The 19,846-nt window shown below is 43.8% G+C and overlaps 1 protein-coding gene across 3 annotated transcripts in view; it reads right to left on the bottom strand.

Moving 5' to 3' along the window:
* Positions 1-19,846, bottom strand: part of LOC115174915 (transcription regulator protein BACH2) — a 108,206-nt gene that overhangs the window by 41,157 nt on the left and 47,203 nt on the right. Inside the window, exon 1 of one of the 3 annotated variants that reach the window (XM_029733936.1) lies at positions 14,872-15,146. The exons of the other annotated variants lie outside the window; for them this stretch is intronic. The gene's annotated coding sequence lies outside the window, so the exon portion shown is untranslated. Of the gene's footprint in view, positions 1-14,871; positions 15,147-19,846 lie in introns of those variants that run through there. 3 annotated transcript variants of the gene reach the window in all.

The raw sequence follows: 19,846 nt of genomic DNA, 5'->3' as shown, positions 1-19,846 counted from the left end.
GAGGCACTCTATAACTGACTCTCTTTTATGCCTGGGTTTGCTTACTCGTCCACCCCTACTTTATTCCTGGTTCTACCCGTAAAACACAGATAACTTAGTGATCATGTAGTGATCAGTCACATTAAAATGAGTCCCTAGTGGCCATGCTTTCCTTGACTGTCAGACACTGTGCCACATTTGGAGCAGTCTTGGCTCTCACTCAGACAGCTGAATATAACATCAGTAAAATGGCTCTAACACACCGCCTCGCCTCAGTGGACGACGACACTACTGGTGAGAATGGAGGCTTCTTCCCCCCCTGCAAACAGAAATGTCTCTGTTGAAAATGGAAACTCCTGTCTTGTAAATGGAAGTGGAAACGCTACTCTGCTGCTCTGCCAGGGTAGTGAAATATCACCTATGTCCATTTCCTACCAGGAATGAGAATCAGACAGTACTCAGGTTTTACACCTCAATAACTACAGTGCAAACTATGTAGTCATCAACTACATGAGGGAGAGAGTTCTGGCCCTTACCTCTCCAGATTTAAAAACAAACCTAATTTGATCTCACTGCTGTTACTATACCAGCCATTATTGCAGGCCCTCATATGTTTTGCTGTGGTATGATAGGGCTGGTGCGGCCCTGCGGGGGCCGGTTTGCAACCACTGTCCAGACATTTACAGTGGTTGTCTGAGTGGTCGGTCCCAATTATTGTTCAGTTTTTTTTATTTCCACCATACATTTCTCAGTTGGCTTGGCAGGATAATGACCTGTCTTCCAAGAATAATGTCTCCAGATGTGGTTGCAAGGTTCATAACAATCCAAACATGCTATTTCTAACCCTGGAATGTGCGTTCGCCTTGCTTCCATTTCAGAAGTCTGTTTTGCAGCGGGGAAGGGAAAATATAGGGATGATACACACAAACACACACACACACACACGCACCACAAAATAGCTGGTTATGGTCGCGTTCTGATTAGAATTGCTGAGGGATGCAAAGCTCTTTTTCTTTTTCAACCTTCATTTTGTTTCTACCGCAGCTCTTTGCACTAACTGATGCAGCTAACCTGCTTTGTGACTAACACTCCTGTGCAGATCAAAAACGCAGTAGTGTGGTGATACGTTTCCGACAAACCCATCAGCAGAGCTGACTCTGCGCCTAGGCACAGCTCTATTCTCCTGAAGCACCAACACTGATTAACACTAACGTGGCTGGAGAGGAGTCAGTTCTCAGCTCTTTACACTTTACACATCATGGCTGTAATATTATACAGTATATAAACAAAGACATGCATACAAGCGTACAAAGTGTACACACACACACACACACACACACACACACACACACACACACACACACACACACACACACACACACACACAGCTTATTTGAGTTGAATGTGCTACTACAATGTGTCTATACCGTACAGGAACTACTACCATCAAAGACCCATACTGTCCCCATCCACCAGCCACTGGCAATACATTCACTGCAGACGCCTTTATGATTGCAGTTAGCTGTTGCCTGCATGCACTGTATGAATGGACTCGTGGTCTGTATGTGGATCGTCTGCACCTTGACTGTAAAAGCCTTTCCTCAGTCCATTCAACTGACTGACTCCTTCACTCACTGCTGCTTAGTCACTATGTATAGTAGACCACCAGCTGAGAGGTTATAGCCTAGCCAGTAGAACCCAGTCACCTCCCCTCCCACAGGCTCAGTGGGGTTAATGGGGTCAGTGGGGTTACTCACGCACACACACAGACAAAACTAGTGGATGGTTTCAGTCACCTACGATACGGCATTATGATGCGTTTCGGCTTAGGGGACCCTGGAGGAGAGGGGGAGTAAGAGAATCATGATGGGCTCTGTGACATGTCCTCTCCTCTCTCTGTGTCTCTGAGGCATGTGCAGAGAGGGGATTGACGTGAAGAGAAGGGGGGAGCAGAGGGGAGAAATGAGGGGCTCCTTACCAACAACACCTGGCCTCTCTCTCTCTCTCTCTCTCTCTCTCTCAGTGCGGAACAAAACAAAGCATAAAGCGCCACACTCATGACAGCAGAAAGCTCACATAACTCAGAAACAGGGCATCATCTACCAGCGACCAAACCCCCTTCCCACATGTACACCCTGGATGCCATGACAACGCACTCCTCCTCAGACATACACGCCTTTCTCTCTCCAGCCATTTTCACAGAGTATAGGATGATGTGAGGTATCTTAACAGACAACACAGTGGAACATTAGAGGCTGTTCTGATGCCAGATGTCTGTAACTACTCCGAGGATGTGTATGACTTAAATTGTAACATAGTTTCTAATCAGAAAATCTGAATCCCTCTCTCTCTCTATGATGGCATTTGCTGGAAGTAAACAAGCCATGTCTGCTGCTGTAATACTATTAGGATTGTGTCCCAAATGGCACCCTATTCCCTTTATAGTACACTACTTTTGACCACTTTTGACCAGGGCCCATAGGGTGCCATTTGGGACGCACACCAAGTCTCCTGAGCAGTATGTATTGAATACTAGCAAGACTACGAGTAATGGGAGAGAACATTGCGTTACTGTGTAGTGTGTACCATTAGGACAGGAGGCCTGATGCCAGATGCCTGTAACTACTCCGAGGATGAGCATGACTTTAATTGTAAATTACCAAATTAAGTAGCTAGCGATAACAAATGTGCTTGGAGAGGTAATGTCAAACAGACAGCTAAGGCAGTCAATGTCAAAAATGGCTTTAAAGGTGATAAAACCACTAACTGAAAAAATGTCTGCCTGGGGGAAATAGACAACCCCTGTCAATATACCATAAACATCGCCCAGCACCATCCTATGACTGACAGACAAACAGACGGAAAGTCAAACGTGTGGCCCCCATTGCCTGCTGTATGTTCCTATAAATGCCTACATTCATCTTTGAACTTTCTCTAAAATGAGGGAGCAGAGCCCTCCACTCACTTCAACATGAAAGTCAACCCAGATGACCATTCCCATTAAGTGGCAATTTCCTCATCTCAATGGTCTCAGGCTCCTGCATGCTTCTCTTCATGCAGATCTCTCCCTCCCACAGGACATTAGAGAATTCTGCTTACTGGAATGAAAACGACAACGTAGTAATCCATGTAGTACGTGTTCTCTTGGCCATCAATGTAATTATTTCCTCAGCCTGTTAAGGGTTTTGGTGTGGGGCTTTAGGTAAGTTAATTGTAGTAGATTAATGAAACTAAATCATTGAGAGGCGCAGACAGACAGACACCTGAGAGGGCTGGGCAGAGAGCTGTTAAGCTGGTGACAGCATCTGTACAGATGTGTTTCCCTAAAATATAAATAAATAATACAAAGGTAAATTGGTATTCATCTGCTTGCTATTTGGGTTTTTAGGCAATGTTTCTGTATAAGCACTTTATGACATCTGCTGATGTAAAAAGGGCTTTATAAATACATTTGATTAGATATATAAATAACAGACAGTAGTTTAAGTGAGCACATAGGTGTCATTGATAGTCAGCAATAGTAATATAATTTTTAACTCGTGAAATTATGTTGTAGGATAGTTTACGCTGAATCTATGATGCATTAAGTAATAGAGGTCACAACATGTCGAGATCGTTGTGGTAGAACTTGACTGGCCTGCACAGAGCCCTGACCTCAACCCCATCGAACACCTTTCAGATTAATTGGAGCACCGACTGCGAGCCAGGCCTAATCGCCCAACATCAGTGCCCAACCTCACTAATGTTCTTGTGGCTGAACGGAAGTAAGTCCCTGCAGCAATGTTCCAACATCTAGTGGAAAGCCTTCCCAGAAGAGTGGAGGCTGTTATAGCAGCAAAGGGGGGACCAACTCCACATTAATGCCCATGATTTTGGAATAAGATGTTCGACGACCAGGTGTCTTTTGGTCATGTAGTGTATGTATTGAACAGTGGGGGCTCCTCAGAGGAGGAATGGGAGGACCATCCTCCTAAGTGAATTTCTTCTTTTTTTTTATAGTGAAACATTAAAAAAATTATCCTTTTTAGATAAAACTATACTAAATATATTAATGTAACCAAATAATTGATTAAAACACACTGTTTTCCAATGAAGGTCTACAGTAGTCTTAACAGCACTCTGTAGGGAAGCACCATGGTGTAGACGGAGAACAGCTAGCTTCTGTCCTCCTCTTGGTACATTGGCTTCAATACATGGTTCTCACCCCCTTCCAAAGACTTAAACAGTAATTATGACAACTTCTGGAGGATGTACTCCAACCTGTCAGAGCTCTTGCAGCATGAACTGACAAGTTGTCGACACAATCAGTGGACCAGAGAATGACTCTAGTACTGAAAGCTACAGCTAGCTAGCACTGCAGTAGTTGACTCAAAGAGAGAGAAAGACAATAGTTGAACCATTTTTAACAAATTAATTTTCTTCAAAATTAAGGAGAAGCAAGAGAGAGGGAGATAACTATATTTCATCATTTTTTTCCAGTTTCACTTACTTAGCTAGCAAATGCAGCTATCTACTTTAGCCTACTCAAACAACTGGCTCAAACAGATGCTATGTTAGCTAGCTGGCTACAGTATGACTATCCAACACTGGAACTCTTCCAAGTCAAATTAAGCTTTTAGTTTGACTAATTTATTGCCACCGGAACATGCCGGTAAAACTGCTAAACTGCTTACTGACTGTACACTGTTTACTAACACGTTAGTAAACAGCAGGTTTACTAACACGTTAGTTCTGTTAGCTATGTTGACTATGATGTTACTTTATCTAATATGGTGACAACAATGTAGGCTGTGTGTAGCGGTAAGCGGTTATGATATGGTTTGGCTTGGAAAGGTTTTTTCACCTGGTCACAGACAACTGATGTGTTGTGCATTGAAGTCCACAAGCAAAAGGAAAAGTTGAGAGGAGCAGAGTTCATAGATGTTAGAAGGAATACAATGTGGCTACTATGAAAGTGAACTGTGTTTACGCGTGATCAGGGGTGTATTCATTCTGCCGATTCCGTTGAAAAACGTTTCTTAAACAGAAGCAAACAGAACAAAACAGGGATAAACATACCTGAATTTGTCCAATAGAAACTCATGTTTGCAACTGTTGGACTGATGATTACACCTAGATCAGTTAGATGCAGGCAAGAGTGTGCAAAGCTGTATTGAATGTGTCATTGTCCATGTGTCCATGTGTCACTGTCTGTCACCTCAAATTTTGCTCTCGACCTGTGTGCACCTACGTTGTATACATTAATTCATAGACTAGGTTGTAGAAACCTCATGATGGGTATAGGGAAAATCAAAGTATCATGTAGTAGCCTAAACATATCGCTGGTTCATTGAACTGGTAGAATGGAATATAAAGGGCAGTCATCCAATATGCTGAAATAGAAATAAGGAAATGCTCATAACAAAAATGAGCGTCCTCCCTCATCTTAAATGGAATCGACCGCCACTGGTAAAGAAGGGGTGGCTATGAGAAGACAATGTATAGCTGTATTTAACTCTGGGTCTCCTCAGGCCACAGAGAAGGGTTGCAGAGGTGTCAGACAGACACTGAGAGAAGTCAGGCTATGCCGGTGTTCATTAAAGCCCAACTCAATCAACAAATGTACCCAGAGCCTTTTCACCCGGATAGAGATCAATATTACAGTGGGGGAAAAAGTATTTGATCCCCTGCTGATTTTGTACGTTTGCCCACTTATAAAGAAATGATCAGTCTATAATTTTAATAGTAGGTTTATTTGAACAGTGAGAGACAGAATAACAACAAAAAAATCCAGAAAAACGCATGTCAAAAATGTTATAAAATGATCTGCATTTTAATGAGGGAAATAAGTATTTGACCCCTCTGCAAAACATGACTTAGTACTTGGTGGCAAAACCCTTGTTGGCAATCACAGAGGTCAGACGGTTCTTGTAGTTGGCCACCAGGTGTGCACACATCTCAGGAGGGATTTTGTCCCACTCCTCTTTGCAGATCTTCTCCAAGTCATTAAGGTTTCGAGGCTGACATTTGGCAACTCGAACCTTCAGCTCCCTCCACAGATTTTCTATGAGATTAAGGTCTGGAGACTGGCTAGGCCACTCCAGGACCTTAATGTGCTTCTTCTTGAGCCACTCCTTTGTTGCCTTGGCCATGTGTTTTGGGTCATTGTCATGCTGGAATACCCATCCACGACCCATTTTCAATACCCTGGCTGAGGGAAGGAGGTTCTCACCCAAGATTTGACGGTACATGGCCCCGTCCATCGTCCCTTTGATGCGGTGAAGTTGTCCTGTCCCCTTAGCAGAAAGATACCCCCAAAGCATAATGTTTCCACCTCCATGTTTGATGGTGGAGATGGTGTTCTTGGGGTCATAGGCAGCATTCCTCCTCCTCCAAACACGGCGAGTTGAGTTGATGTCAAAGAGCTCCATTTTGGTCTCATCTGACCACAACACTTTCACCAGTTGTCCTCTGAGTCATTCAGATGTTCATTGGCAAACTTCAGACGGGCATGTATATGTATTCTTGAGCAGGGGGACCTTGAGGGCACTGCAGGATTTCAGTCCTTCACGGCGTAGTGTGTTACCAATTGTTTTGACTATGTTCCCAGCTGCCTTGAGATCATTGACAAGATCCTCCCGTGTAGTTCTAGGCTGATTCCTTACCGTTCTCATGAACATTGCAACTCCACGAGGTGAGATCTTGCATGGAGCCCCAGGCCGAGGCATATTGACAGTTCTTTTGTGTTTCTTCCATTTGCGAATAATCGCACCAACTGTTGTCACCTTCTCACCAAGCTGCTTGGCGATGGTCTTGTAGCCCATTCCAGCCTTGTGTGTAGGTCTACAATCTTGTCCCTGACATCCTTGGAGAGCTCTTTGGACTTGTCCATGGTGGAGAGTTTGGAATCTGATTGATTGATTGTTTCTGTGGACAGGTGTCTTTTTTACAGGTAACAAGCTGCGGTTAGGAGCACTCCCTTTAAGAGTGTGCTCCTAATCTCAGCTCGTTACCTGTATAAAAGACACCTGGGAACCAGAAATCTTTCTGATTGAGAGGGGGTCAAATACTTATTTCCCTCATTAAAATGCAAATCAATTTATAACATTTCTGACATGTGTTTTTCTGGATATTTTTGTTGTTTTTCTGTCTCTCACTGTTCAAATAAACATACCATTAAAATTATAAACTGATCCTTTCTTTGTCAGTGGGAAAACGTACAAAATCAACAGGGGATCAAATACTTTCTCCCCCCACTGTATGTCCCTACGCTTCGATCCCGAGCAAGAGCAAAAACAAAAATAGAAAATTATTAATTTTCGACCAGTAGGCTGCGAGCACTTTAAATATTAATGTAGGGATTCTGTTAGACGCCGGGAGTGTGCCATGTTCACACTTGAAAAATGTAACGTTGCTTTTCAATGGATGAGAGCCTGAAACAAGTAGATCCTGTTTTCCTGTTTAAGGCAGGTGTGGTACACAGTGTTACTCAGACATGGTTATGGTAGGTGAGGTACACAGTGTTACTCAGACATGGTTATGGTAGGTGTGGTACACAGTGTTACTCAGACATGGTTATGACAGGTGTGGTACACAGTGTTACTCAGACGTGGTTATGGTAGGTGTGGTACACAGTGTTACTCAAACCTGGTTATGGTAGGTGAGGTACACAGTGTTACTCAGACATGGTTATGGTAGGTGTGGTACACAGTGTTACTCAGACATGGTTATGACAGGTATGGTACACAGTGTTACTCAGACCTGGTTATGGTAGGTGTGGTACACAGTGTTACTCAGACATGGTTATGGTAGGTGAGGTACACAGTGTTACTCAGACATGGTTATGGTAGGTGAGGTACACAGTGTTACTCAGACATGGTTATGGTAGGTGTGGTACACAGTGTTACTCAGACGTGGTTATGGTAGGTGTGGCCTACAGTGTTACTCAGACCTGGTTATGGTAGGTGTGGTACACAGTGTTACTCAGACATGGTTATGACAGGTATGGTACACAGTGTTACTCAGACCTGGTTATGGTAGGTGTGGTACACAGTGTTACTCAAACCTGGTTATGGTAGGTGAGGTACACAGTGTTACTCAGACATGGTTATGACAGGTATGGTACACAGTGTTACTCAGACCTGGTTATGGTAGGTGTGGTATACAGTGTTACTCAGACATGGTTATGGTAGGTGAGGTACACAGTGTTACTCAGACATGGTTATGACAGGTATGGTACACAGTGTTACTCAGACCTGGTTATGGTAGGTGTGGTACACAGTGTTACTCAGACATGGTTATGACAGGTATGGTACACAGTGTTACTCAGACCTGGTTATGGCAGGTGTGACCTACAGTGTTACTCAGACATGGTTATGACAGGTATGGTACACAGTGTTACTCAGACCTGGTTATGGTAGGTGTGGTACACAGTGTTACTCAAACCCGGTTATGGTAGGTGTGGTACACAGTATTACTCAGACCTGGTTATGGTAGGTGTAGTACACAGTGTTACTCAGACCTGGTTATGGTAGGTGTGGTACACAGTGTTACTCAGACCTGGTTATGGAAGGTGAGGTACACAGTGTTACTCAGACCTGGTTATGGTAGGTGTGGTACACAGTGTTACTCAGACATGGTTATGGTAGGTGAGGTACACAGTGTTACTCAGACCTGGTTATGGAAGGTGTGACCTACAGTGTTACTCAGACCTGGTTATGGCAGGTTTGACCTACAGTGTTACTCAGACCTGGTTATGGCAGGTGTTACCTACAGTGTTACTCAGACCTGGTTATGGTAGGTGTGGCCTACAGTGTTACTCAGACCTGGTTATGGTAGGTGTGGTACACAGTGTTACTCAGACCTGGTTATGGCAGGTGTGACCTACAGTGTTACTCAGACCTGGTTATGGCAGGTGTGGCCTACAGTGTTACTCAGACCTGGTTATGGTAGGTGTGACCTACAGTGTTACTCAGACCTGGTTATGGCAGGTGTGGTACACAGTGTTACTCAGACCTGGTTATGGCAGGTGTGGCCTACAGTGTTACTCAGACCTTGTTATGGCAGGTGTGGCCTACAGTGTTACTCAGACCTGGTTATGGCAGGTGTGGCCTACAGTGTTACTCAGACCTGGTTATGGCAGGTGTGACCTACAGTGTTACTCAAACCTGGTTATGGAAGGTGTGGCCTACAGTGTTACTCAGACATGGTTATGGTAGGTGTGGTACACAGTGTTACTCAGACCTGGTTATGGCAGATTTGACCTACAGTGTTACTCAGACCTGGTTATGGTAAGTGTGACCTACAGTGTTACTCAGACCTTGTTATGGCAGGTGTGGCCCACAGTGTTACTCAGACCTGGTTATGGCAGGTGTGACCTACAGTGTTACTCAGACCTTGTTATGGCAGGTGTGACCTACAGTGTTACTCAGACCTGGTTATGGCAGGTGTGGCCTACAGTGTTACTCAGACCTGGTTATGGTAGGTGTGACCTACAGTGTTACTCAGACCTGGTTATGGCAGGTGTGGTACACAGTGTTACTCAGACCTGGTTATGGCAGGTGTGGCCTACAGTGTTACTCAGACCTTGTTATGGCAGGTGTGGCCTACAGTGTTACTCAGACCTGGTTATGGCAGGTGTGGCCTACAGTGTTACTCAGACCTGGTTATGGCAGGTGTGGCCTACAGTGTTACTCAGACCTGGTTATGGTAGGTGTGGCCTACAGTGTTACTCAGACCTGGTTATGGCAGGTGTGACCTACAGTGTTACTCAGACCTGGTTATGGCAGGTGTGGCCTACAGTGTTACTCAGACCTGGTTATGGCAGGTGTGACCTACAGTGTTACTCAAACCTGGTTATGGAAGGTGTGGCCTACAGTGTTACTCAGACCTGGTTATGGTAGGTGTGGTACACAGTGTTACTCAGACATGGTTATGACAGGTATGGTACACAGTGTTACTCAGACCTGGTTATGGTAGGTGTGGTACACAGTGTTACTCAGACCTGGTTATGGTAGGTGTGGTACACAGTATTACTCAGACCTGGTTATTGCAGGTGTGACCTACGGTGTTACTCAGACCTGGTTATGGTAGGTGAGGTACACAGTGTTACTCAGACATGGTTATGGTAGGTGTGGCCTACAGTGTTACTCAGACCTGGTTATGGTAGGTATGGTACACAGTGTTACTCAGACATGGTTATGGTAGGTGAGGTACACAGTGTTACTCAGACCTGGTTATGGTAGGTGAGGTACACAGTGTTACTCAGACCTGGTTATGGTAGGTGAGGTACACAGTGTTACTCAGACATGGTTATGGTAGGTGAGGTACACAGTGTTACTCAGACCTGGTTATGGTAGGTGTGGTACACAGTGTTACTCAGACATGGTTATGGTAGGTGAGGTACACAGTGTTACTCAGACATGGTTATGGTAGGTGAGGTACACAGTGTTACTCAGACATGGTTATGGTAGGTGAGGTACACAGTGTTACTCAGACATGGTTATGGTAGGTGAGGTACACAGTGTTACTCAGACCTGGTTATGGAAGGTGTGGCCTACAGTGTTACTCAGACCTGGTTAGGGCAGGTGTGACCTACAGTGTTACTCAGTCCTGGTTAGGGCAGGTGTGGTACACACTGTTACTCTCTAAGCTGTCCTGTGTGGCTCAGTTGGTAGAGCATGGCGTTTGCAACGCCAGGGTTGCGTGTTTGATTCCCACGGGGGACCAGTACGAAAAGAAAAAAAAGAAAATGTATGAAATGTATGCACTCACTACTGTAAGTCGCTCTGGATAAGAGTGTCTGCTAAATGACTAAAATGTAAATGTCACTTCCATGTTTCATCAGACCAGAGGACATTTCTCCAAAAAGTATGATCTTTGTCCCCATTTGCAATTGCAAACCATAGTCTGGCTTTTTTATGGCGGTTTTGGAGCAGTGGCTTCTTCCTTGCTTAGTGGCCTTTCAGGATTTGTCGATATAGGACTCGTTTTACTGTGGATATAGATACTTTTGTACCTGTTTCCTCCAGCATCTTCACAAGGTCCTTCTGACATCAACTGTAAATAAGCATTTCATGATCTGACACAATGGTAGCCTACCTTTTGGGCTTTACGTTGGAGATTTGCAATTTTTCCATGGTTCTAGGATGATTTTTAAAGATGCATTAGGCAAAAATTGCTCTTTCATTTCCTGGTTGCAAAAATTTTAATAGTTTGTCTAATTTCAGTTTATGTGACAAAACAAGCAACTATACTGAAGAAAATAATTGTACCATCTAAACCGGTGTGAAATACTTTTTTCATAACCCAAAATATTGTATTTTCAGCTGTTTGAAGCTGGTGTACAAAACCAAAAGTAAAAGATGCAAAAATTAAACTTGAGAGGGAAGCATAGAAATAGCCCACATCGAACAGATCTACCACTTCTTAGACCTGCTTTCAATGAGAATGACAGATCTATAATTTACATTACTATGTGAATTTGGTCGGGTCGCCCAAAAAGTTGCATATTGCAGCTTTAGGTCATTTTGAAGCCAAATAAGCCAGCTCACTGAAAAGACTCGGAATGCCCATCACTATTGCAGAGCCAACGCTGGAACTCTTGCCTGCTGACCAAAGAGGAATGGGATCCGCTCTGTTTCTGATGGTTGTGAAGGAGGGAAGAAAGAAGAGAGAGGGAAGGAGGGGAGAGAGGAGGAGGGAGATGGAAGAAAGAAGGAAGGAGAGGGGAGGAGATCTCATCTGATTTTGCACACTGCCGTAGCACTGGGGGACTTGTTTAGTAACACCATTAAGAGATCTGTACAATCCAACTTGTTAACAACTAAGGTAGTTCATGTCTTATAGAGGCAGGCAGAGGGCTATAACCTTCAGCATGTGAATCAATAGTAAGAACACCATAGGGATTCACCCTCTAAGAGAAAACAATTAGTGAAAAGTACACTGCTCAATAAAATAAAGGGAACACTTAAACAACACAATGTAACTCCAAGTCAATCACACTTCTGTGAAATCAAACTGTCCACTTAGGAAGCAACACTGATTGACAATACATTTCACATGCTGTTGTGCAAATGGAATAGACAAAAGGTGGAAATTATAGGCAATTAGCAAGACACCCCCAATAAAGGAGTGGTTCTGCAGGTGGGGACCACAGACCACTTCTCAGTTCCTATGCTTCCTGGCTGATGTTTTGGTCACTTTTGAATGCTGGCGGTGCTTTCACTCTAGTGGTAGCATGAGACGGAGTCTACAACCCACACAAGTGGCTCAGGTAGTGCAGCTCATCCAGGATGGCACATCAATGCGAGCTGTGGCAAGAAGGTTTGCTGTGTCTGTCAGCATAGTGTCCAGAGCATGGAGGCACTACCAGGAGACAGGCCAGTACATCAGGAGATGTGGAGGAGGCCGTAGGAGGGCAACAACCCAGCAGCAGGACCGCTACCTCCGCCTTTGTGCAAGGAGGAGCAGGAGGAGCACTGCCAGAGCCCTGCAAAATGACCTCCAGCAGGCCACAAATGTGCACGTGTCTGCTCAAACGGTCAGAAACAGACTCCATGAGGGTGGTATGAGGGCCCGACGTCCACAGGTGGGGGTTGTGCTTACAGCCCAACACCGTGCAGGACGTTTGGCATTTGCCAGAGAACACCAGATTGGCAAATTTGCCACTGGCGCCCTGTGCTCTTCACAGATGAAAGCAGGTTCACACTGAGCACATGTGACAGACGTGACAGAGTCTGGAGACGCCGTGGAGAATGTTCTGCTGCCTGCAACATCCTCCAGCATGACCGGTTTGGCGGTGGGTCAGTCATGGTGTGGGGTGGCTTTTCTTTGGGGGGCCGCACAGCCCTCCATGTGCTCGCCAGAGGTAGCCTGACTGCCATTAGGTACCGAGATGAGATCCTCAGACCCCTTGTGAGACCATATGCTGGTGCGGTTGGCCCTGGGTTCCTCCTAATGCAAGACAATGCTTGACCTCATGTGGCTGGAGTGTGTCAGCAGTTCCTGCAAGAGGAAGGCATTGATGCTATGGACTGGCCCGCCCGTTCCCCAGACCTGAATCCAATTGAGCACATCTGGGACATCATGTCTCGCTCCATCCACCAACGCCACGTTGCACCACAGACTGTCCAGGAGTTGGCGGATGCTTTAGTCCAGGCCTGGGAGGAGATCCCTCAGGAGACCATCCGCCACCTCATCAGGAGCATGCCCAGGCATTGTAGGGAGGTCATACAGGCACGTGGAGGCCACACACACTACTGAGCCTCATTTTTGACTTGTTTTAAGGACATTACATCAAAGTTGGATCAGCCTGTAGTGTGGTTTTCCACTTTAATTTTGAGTGTGACTCCAAATCCAGACCTCCATGGGTTGATAAATTGGATTTCCATTGATTATTTTTGTGTGATTTTGTTGTCAGCACATTCAACTATGTAAAGAAAAAAGTATTTAATAAGATTATTTCTTTCATTCAGATCTAGGATGTGTTATTTTAGTGTTCCCTTAATTTTTTTGAGCAGTGTACAATAGTATAGTCTGTTTGAACTATCAATGGCAACGGTTAGCCAGATTAAAGTAGGTTAAAATGCTGACGTATTGCTGTGAAACATGAGGGTGGTCATGCAGGCTGTTGTGCTCCTTACACATGTATCTAGCAGAGTAGTTATTCCATATGCTCCACATCACAGAGACCTCACTCATCAGTCATCCCTAACTGCTTATTGAAATGAAACATACATCGTACTGTATGCAGATGTAGGATCTTAATTTGAGCCAGTTTGCTACAGCAGGAAAATAATCGTGCAGCAACAGCAAATGTAAATTATTATGGGGATTGTAATTAATGGTGTTACCTACAGAGAAAAAGGACTCTCCTTGAGAGTATCAAATTCATTCTAATGATGATGGAGAATCAAATCAGAGCTCATTAATTCCATCGCACAGGGCTTTAGTCAAATGAGTATGTCAACGCAAGCAGTAACAACTAACAATATGTTTTGAAGCAGTCTCTCATTTAGACCAAAATGTAATGAGGTTGGATCTATCGCTCAGCTTTAAATTGCTTTAATCGCAGAAATCTACTTTACGACAGTGCTGAGACAACAACTGTGTGGCTTGCCAACAAATAACAACACAGAAAACCACTTCCTGACAGAAATGCACCTTATGTAGCTCATGCCTGGAAACACAATATCGACAAACGTGCTCGTATTACCTCAGATGGATTTCTCCACTGGGTCAGTCATTCTGTAACTCTCCTTCTCACTCGGGTAACTTTATTATGTCTCGCTATCTTTTGCTGAGTACTGAGTACATCTGTGCATATGTGAGTGTGTGTGTGTGTGAGTGTGTGTGTGACGGCATACCAGAGTATTTTAGGCCTCTTTCTGCTTAAGCTGCAGCTTGCATGAATCATGACTTCCCACAGAAAGTAGGATGAGTCATAACACTGTCTTATATGGTAACAGACTTGTGACATGTGATACAAACACTGAGTTACCTGTGGACCTGGGCTATCTGGTCCGCATGGACACAAATGTAAATAATGTTCCCAGTTGCATCATATTCTGTGTCAACTATCAAATTGACACTGTGATCACACTATAGAGTCTAGAGAAACAGAGTAGAGACCTTAGAGCTTTGAGATTGTCATGAAAAGCGCTATAGAAATGTAATACATTATTCATATTATTATCATTAACTGCTTATTTCTGAGCTGGAAATTTAAATCAAAAATATATTTTGAAGGTAGATGAGGCAACGGCTGTCTTCAAGAAGAATACGGTAATCCCCTACATCCAGATACCGGAATTTTACCTAGCAACTTTATGTTATTTACATGGTAAAAATGTAATGAGCGCAGGGTACATTATTTTGTGTGTCTAATCTCAGAGAGTATCACAAACTACTAACCTTAACTTCTGCACCTCAAGCAAATTCCTCTCACGTCTCCCTTGTGTCGATGTTTAAAAGCCCTTCCACCTCCTGAGATCAGTTCAATCATTACAGAACCCTTTCTGCTGAAGATCAACAACCACAGGCACCTGGGCCATATCAACCACAGAAAAACTCTGACGTGAGCAAAACACCCACTCCATCACATCAGCCTGAAACAAGCAAAACACCCACTCCATCACATCAGCCTGAAACAAGCAAAACACCTACTCCATCACATCACATCAGCCTGAAACAAGCAAAACACCCACTCCATCACATCAGCCTGAAACAAGCAAAACACCCACTCCATCACATCAGCCTGAAACAAGCAAAACACCCACTCCATCACATCAGCCTGAAACAAGCAAAACACCTACTCCATCACATCACATCAGCCTGAAACAAGCAAAACACCTACTCCATCACATCACATCAGCCTGAAACAAGCAAAACACCTACTCCATCACATCACATCAGCCTGAAAGAAGCAAAACACCCACTCCATCACATCACATCAGCCTGAAACACGCAATACACCCTCACCATCACATCACATCAGCCTGAAACAAGCAAAACACCCTCACCATCACATCACATCAGCCTGAAACAAGCAAAACACCCTCACCATCACATCACATCAGCCTGAAACAAGCAAAACACCCTCACCATCACATCACATCAGCCTGAAACAAGCAAAACACCCACTCCATCACATCACATCAGCCTGAAACACGCAAGACACCCTCACCATCACATCAGCCTGAAACAAGCAAGACACCCTCACCATCACATCACATCAGCCTGAAACAAGCAAAACACCCACTCCATCACATCACATCAGCCTGAAACAAGCAAAACACCCACACCATCACATCACATCAGCCTGAAACAAGCAAAATACCCACACCATCACATCAGCTTGGTCTGAAACAAGCAAAACACCCTCACTATCACATCAGCTTTGTCTGAAACAAGCAAAACACCCTCACCATCACATCAAATTGCCTGAAACAAGCAAAACACCATCACCATCACACCAGCTTGGTCTGAAACAAGCAAAACACCCTCACCATCACATCAGCTTGGTCTGAAACAAGCAAAACACCCTCACCATCACATCAGCTTGGTCTGAAACAAGCAAAACACCCTCACCATCAGGGGGGGTACTAGGGGATTATGGGTAGTGTTGGAGAGGAGCCAGATGGAGGGATTTACACAAAACAACACCAAAAAAATCAACCAGAGACAAAAAAAATAATAATATGAAAATGTTGATGAGATATTTGGCAATTAAATAAAACTTCACCTACTAATGGAAAAAACCAAACAACAACAACCTGCAAATGGAAACTCTTCTCACAGGAAGGAGGTGACACACAGAACCACCCACGGGAAGCCTTCAAAGGCTGAGGGTGTCGTTTAGTGTGTGTGGTGTGAACATGTATATGTGAGTGCGTTGGAGGGCATTCATCCGTTGATATAGAAGTGAAAAAGCAGCTTTTCACACACACCACAGCACCCTTGAAGGTGTGATATCTAGCGTTGTAAGAATAGATACAAGTGCTCTCTCTCAGTTGTAGCGTTTACATGGATGTGTGAACTATAAAGCACAGACATGTTCAAGATCCCCAGCAGAGATCAGAGAGAGACGCTACCAAGCTAAACCATAAGGCAGAGATGAAAGGCTTCATTCAGGGTGATGACTGATTGTAATTCATCTACGTTGAACATAAATAAATAATACGTTTCTCTGAGAAATCAGAGCTCCAGACAAAGAGTACATCTCAAATGGCACCCTATTCCCCATGTAGTGCACTACTTTTGACCAGAGCCCTATGTTATACATTACATAGGGAATAGGGTAACATTTGAGACACAGACAAAAGCTCCACCACGGTGAAAGAAATTCACATGACAATCCTTCCTGTTTCTATGGTTATTTACAGTTGTCATGTTATGCCCCATTAACCCCAGTTCTTACAATAAGCAAGATTATACACTAGGAAGTAAGAGAGCCATACTGTAGAAATTGTCCTTTCTCCAAAATGTGAAGGCTATCACTCATTCATAATTTTTTTTAATATACATTCATTAATGAAGACTTTAGTTATTGCTTTTTAACCACAGTTTCAGTTTTGAAATGTGAATGGAAGGCTCAGCTATTCTTTTTGTTTTTACATTGACACCCTGCAGAATTTCCTCTTTAAACTCAACAGCTGCAAAATGTGTTCCTTAAAATCAAATTGACAAGAAGATGAATAAAGGAAACATGGTTATACTAATATACTAATGCCAATTGAATGATAAAGAATGACGGATCCACCATAGACAACTACAGCAGGCTGGACTGGATAATCTGTCTAGAGTTTCCGTAGAACTGTCTCACACATAGCCTCACTCCCTCTACTATGCTGTAAGGTAATTGGACAGGTCACATAAATGGATGTCGTGCAGTGTGTCACTAAGGTCGTCTAGGGATACACTGCCTGCCTGCACACCCGCTGCTGTCAGTTCACGACTGTTGTACTGTGGCTGGCTATGGTGAGGGGGTTGCAGTACGTTAACACATACCAACACATGAAGTGTCCCTGGTCCTGGCCAAGCTGAGGGGACCTTGCTCACATTACACAGACACAGAGTGACTGTCTGCCAGTGCCGATACCAGGTCAGATGACCTGCTGGCAGAAACCCTGGCAGGAGTGTAAGAGAGCTAATCTGGGAGCTGAGGTGAGGCTGCAACACATGTGAATGTATGTGACTGGAGATAATGAGTCTGCATGTCCACACTGAGACAAGCAGAATAGTAGGTTAGATTAAATGTTGTGAAATGAATGCCATACAGATCATGAACAAATCCTCTAATAATAAATGATACCACTCACCACTCATCGTACACACAAGTCAAGTGATGTATTATTTCATATGCAACGTCTGTGTGATTTGGCCTCCTACAGTGGTGACTCGACTAGTAACACCACCTCCTATGGAATCCCCGTACCTTAGACCAGTGGCTCCCAATCAGGGGTACTTGGACCTCTGGGGGTACTTGAGAAGACTCATGAGACCATAGGTCTACTGGTAAAATGCACGTGAGGGGGTACTTCAGGGGTACTCCGGGCAGAGCAACATTCAGCTGGTGGTACAGCAACCGAAAAGGGTTGGGAACCACTGCCTTGGACAGTCATGATAAGGTCAATGAGGGGCAGACAGAACAGTCAAGTTGGGGCAACCCAGATGTGATCAGTCAGAGAAGGAGACAGGAGGTGTACGTAAGACAACCCATGTGTGTCTGAAATACATTGAGAGGGCATGAACTGAAAGGTTACGGTTGAAGTAAGCACAGATGTGACACATGCTGTGGTTAGTGTGGGTTAAGACAACTCTGTAGGTGACTCAAACTGAGAAGAGAAATCCACTGATTAGCATATGCACTCTTGTTGTACGTGAGAGACTTGAGACACGCTGGAAATATTCTGAGGGAGAAAACACTGACTGTATCTGTGGTGATGATCAGCGTGATTACAATAACGCCATTTCAATCACTGCCAGAGGTGGAAATGTAATGTATGTGAGCAATGCAAATGTAATGTATGTGAGCAACACTCACCATTGCTCTTTGAGATGAGTACTGGTTGAAGTATTGTTTTGGTAGGTGGTTTTGTCTCCTCTACCACATGTTGTTAATTATAATGAACAGATATTGCTACTATGTGACAAATGCTATCTAGTATCAATGGTGCTCAAATCTGAACTTCACCTTAATCCAGACATATGTTACCCTTCATACCTTCTTCAACTATTTGTATTTGTATTTATTAGGGATCTCCAAGGCAGCAGCTACTCTTCCTGGAGTCCAAACACATTAAGGCACTTACAATACATATAAAACAAAAGATAAAACAGTACATCATATAACATTATTACATCACTACATATCTACAATACAAAATGTATAATACCACCAAGGTACTGTTTACATGATCACCTGTTTACAGGGCCACTGGCCAATCTTACACTCTTGGGCCTGAGAGATCAATATATATCTCTGGAGCTATTGATTTCTGCTTGATTAAAACACTGAATCTTAACAAGTCCTCCAGACCAGACCAAGGAGAGAGGGAGGGGTGGAGAGAGAGGTGAGTGCAGCCAAGGTCTTGTGAGGGTCAACCATTATAGATTGTACCATTATAGAACTATATCTATTGCAGAAGAGGCTGGTTGAAAATGGTTGGTTGAAATGAGTACAATAGAGTTTCAATCAAAAGGGTCCGTATCTACAGGCTATGTTGTTTTTCATATTGATTCTGTTTGTGATGTAACTATTTTTCTCAAGACGCCCTCGAAAACAAGATGTTCCACCTCAAGAGGTTTATCCAGCCCACAAATATCGAAATAAATGCAAATGAATAATGGTTTCTATACATTTCAGAGCATAGTGTGTTGTAGAGATACTGTACAGATTAATAGAGCTCCACCAAATATGGTTAGTTATTCATTCCATGGCAGTGTGAAAGTATTTCATTACAGTCTGGCCTTTTCAACGACTCAATAGAACAGATGAGAGAGAAGTCCCATTCAGGCCTAGTGTAATTATAACTTCACAGACACACCGCCACTTTCAACTACTTCCATTGTTGAAGAACAGGAGCTCTGTCTGATTTTCATGCCAAAAAGTTGCAGAATCATGCAACTAAAGCTATCGAACTTCTATTTTTTATAGGTGCTTTTTCTGGCCACACATTTCCTGTTGTAGGTCGACACAAAGAGGTGAATGAGGAGGACATTCCAAGTGTAGGGGAATTAATGTAACTCACATTCAAATGATTTATTTAATGTGTGATGAAACCAAGGCGATACACAGTGGGTGTAAAGAAAAACCTACTGTGCTAACGTATATCACAGCTTAAAAATAAGCATTAAAAAGTCAAGAGCAGAGAAAATCCAACATTGA

This window comes from Salmo trutta, chromosome 35, assembly GCF_901001165.1.
Source record: "Salmo trutta chromosome 35, fSalTru1.1, whole genome shotgun sequence".
NCBI classification, from domain to species: domain Eukaryota; kingdom Metazoa; phylum Chordata; class Actinopteri; order Salmoniformes; family Salmonidae; genus Salmo; species Salmo trutta.
Note: the sequence above shows the minus strand (reverse complement) of the source record. Positions and strands in the feature narration are given on the sequence as shown.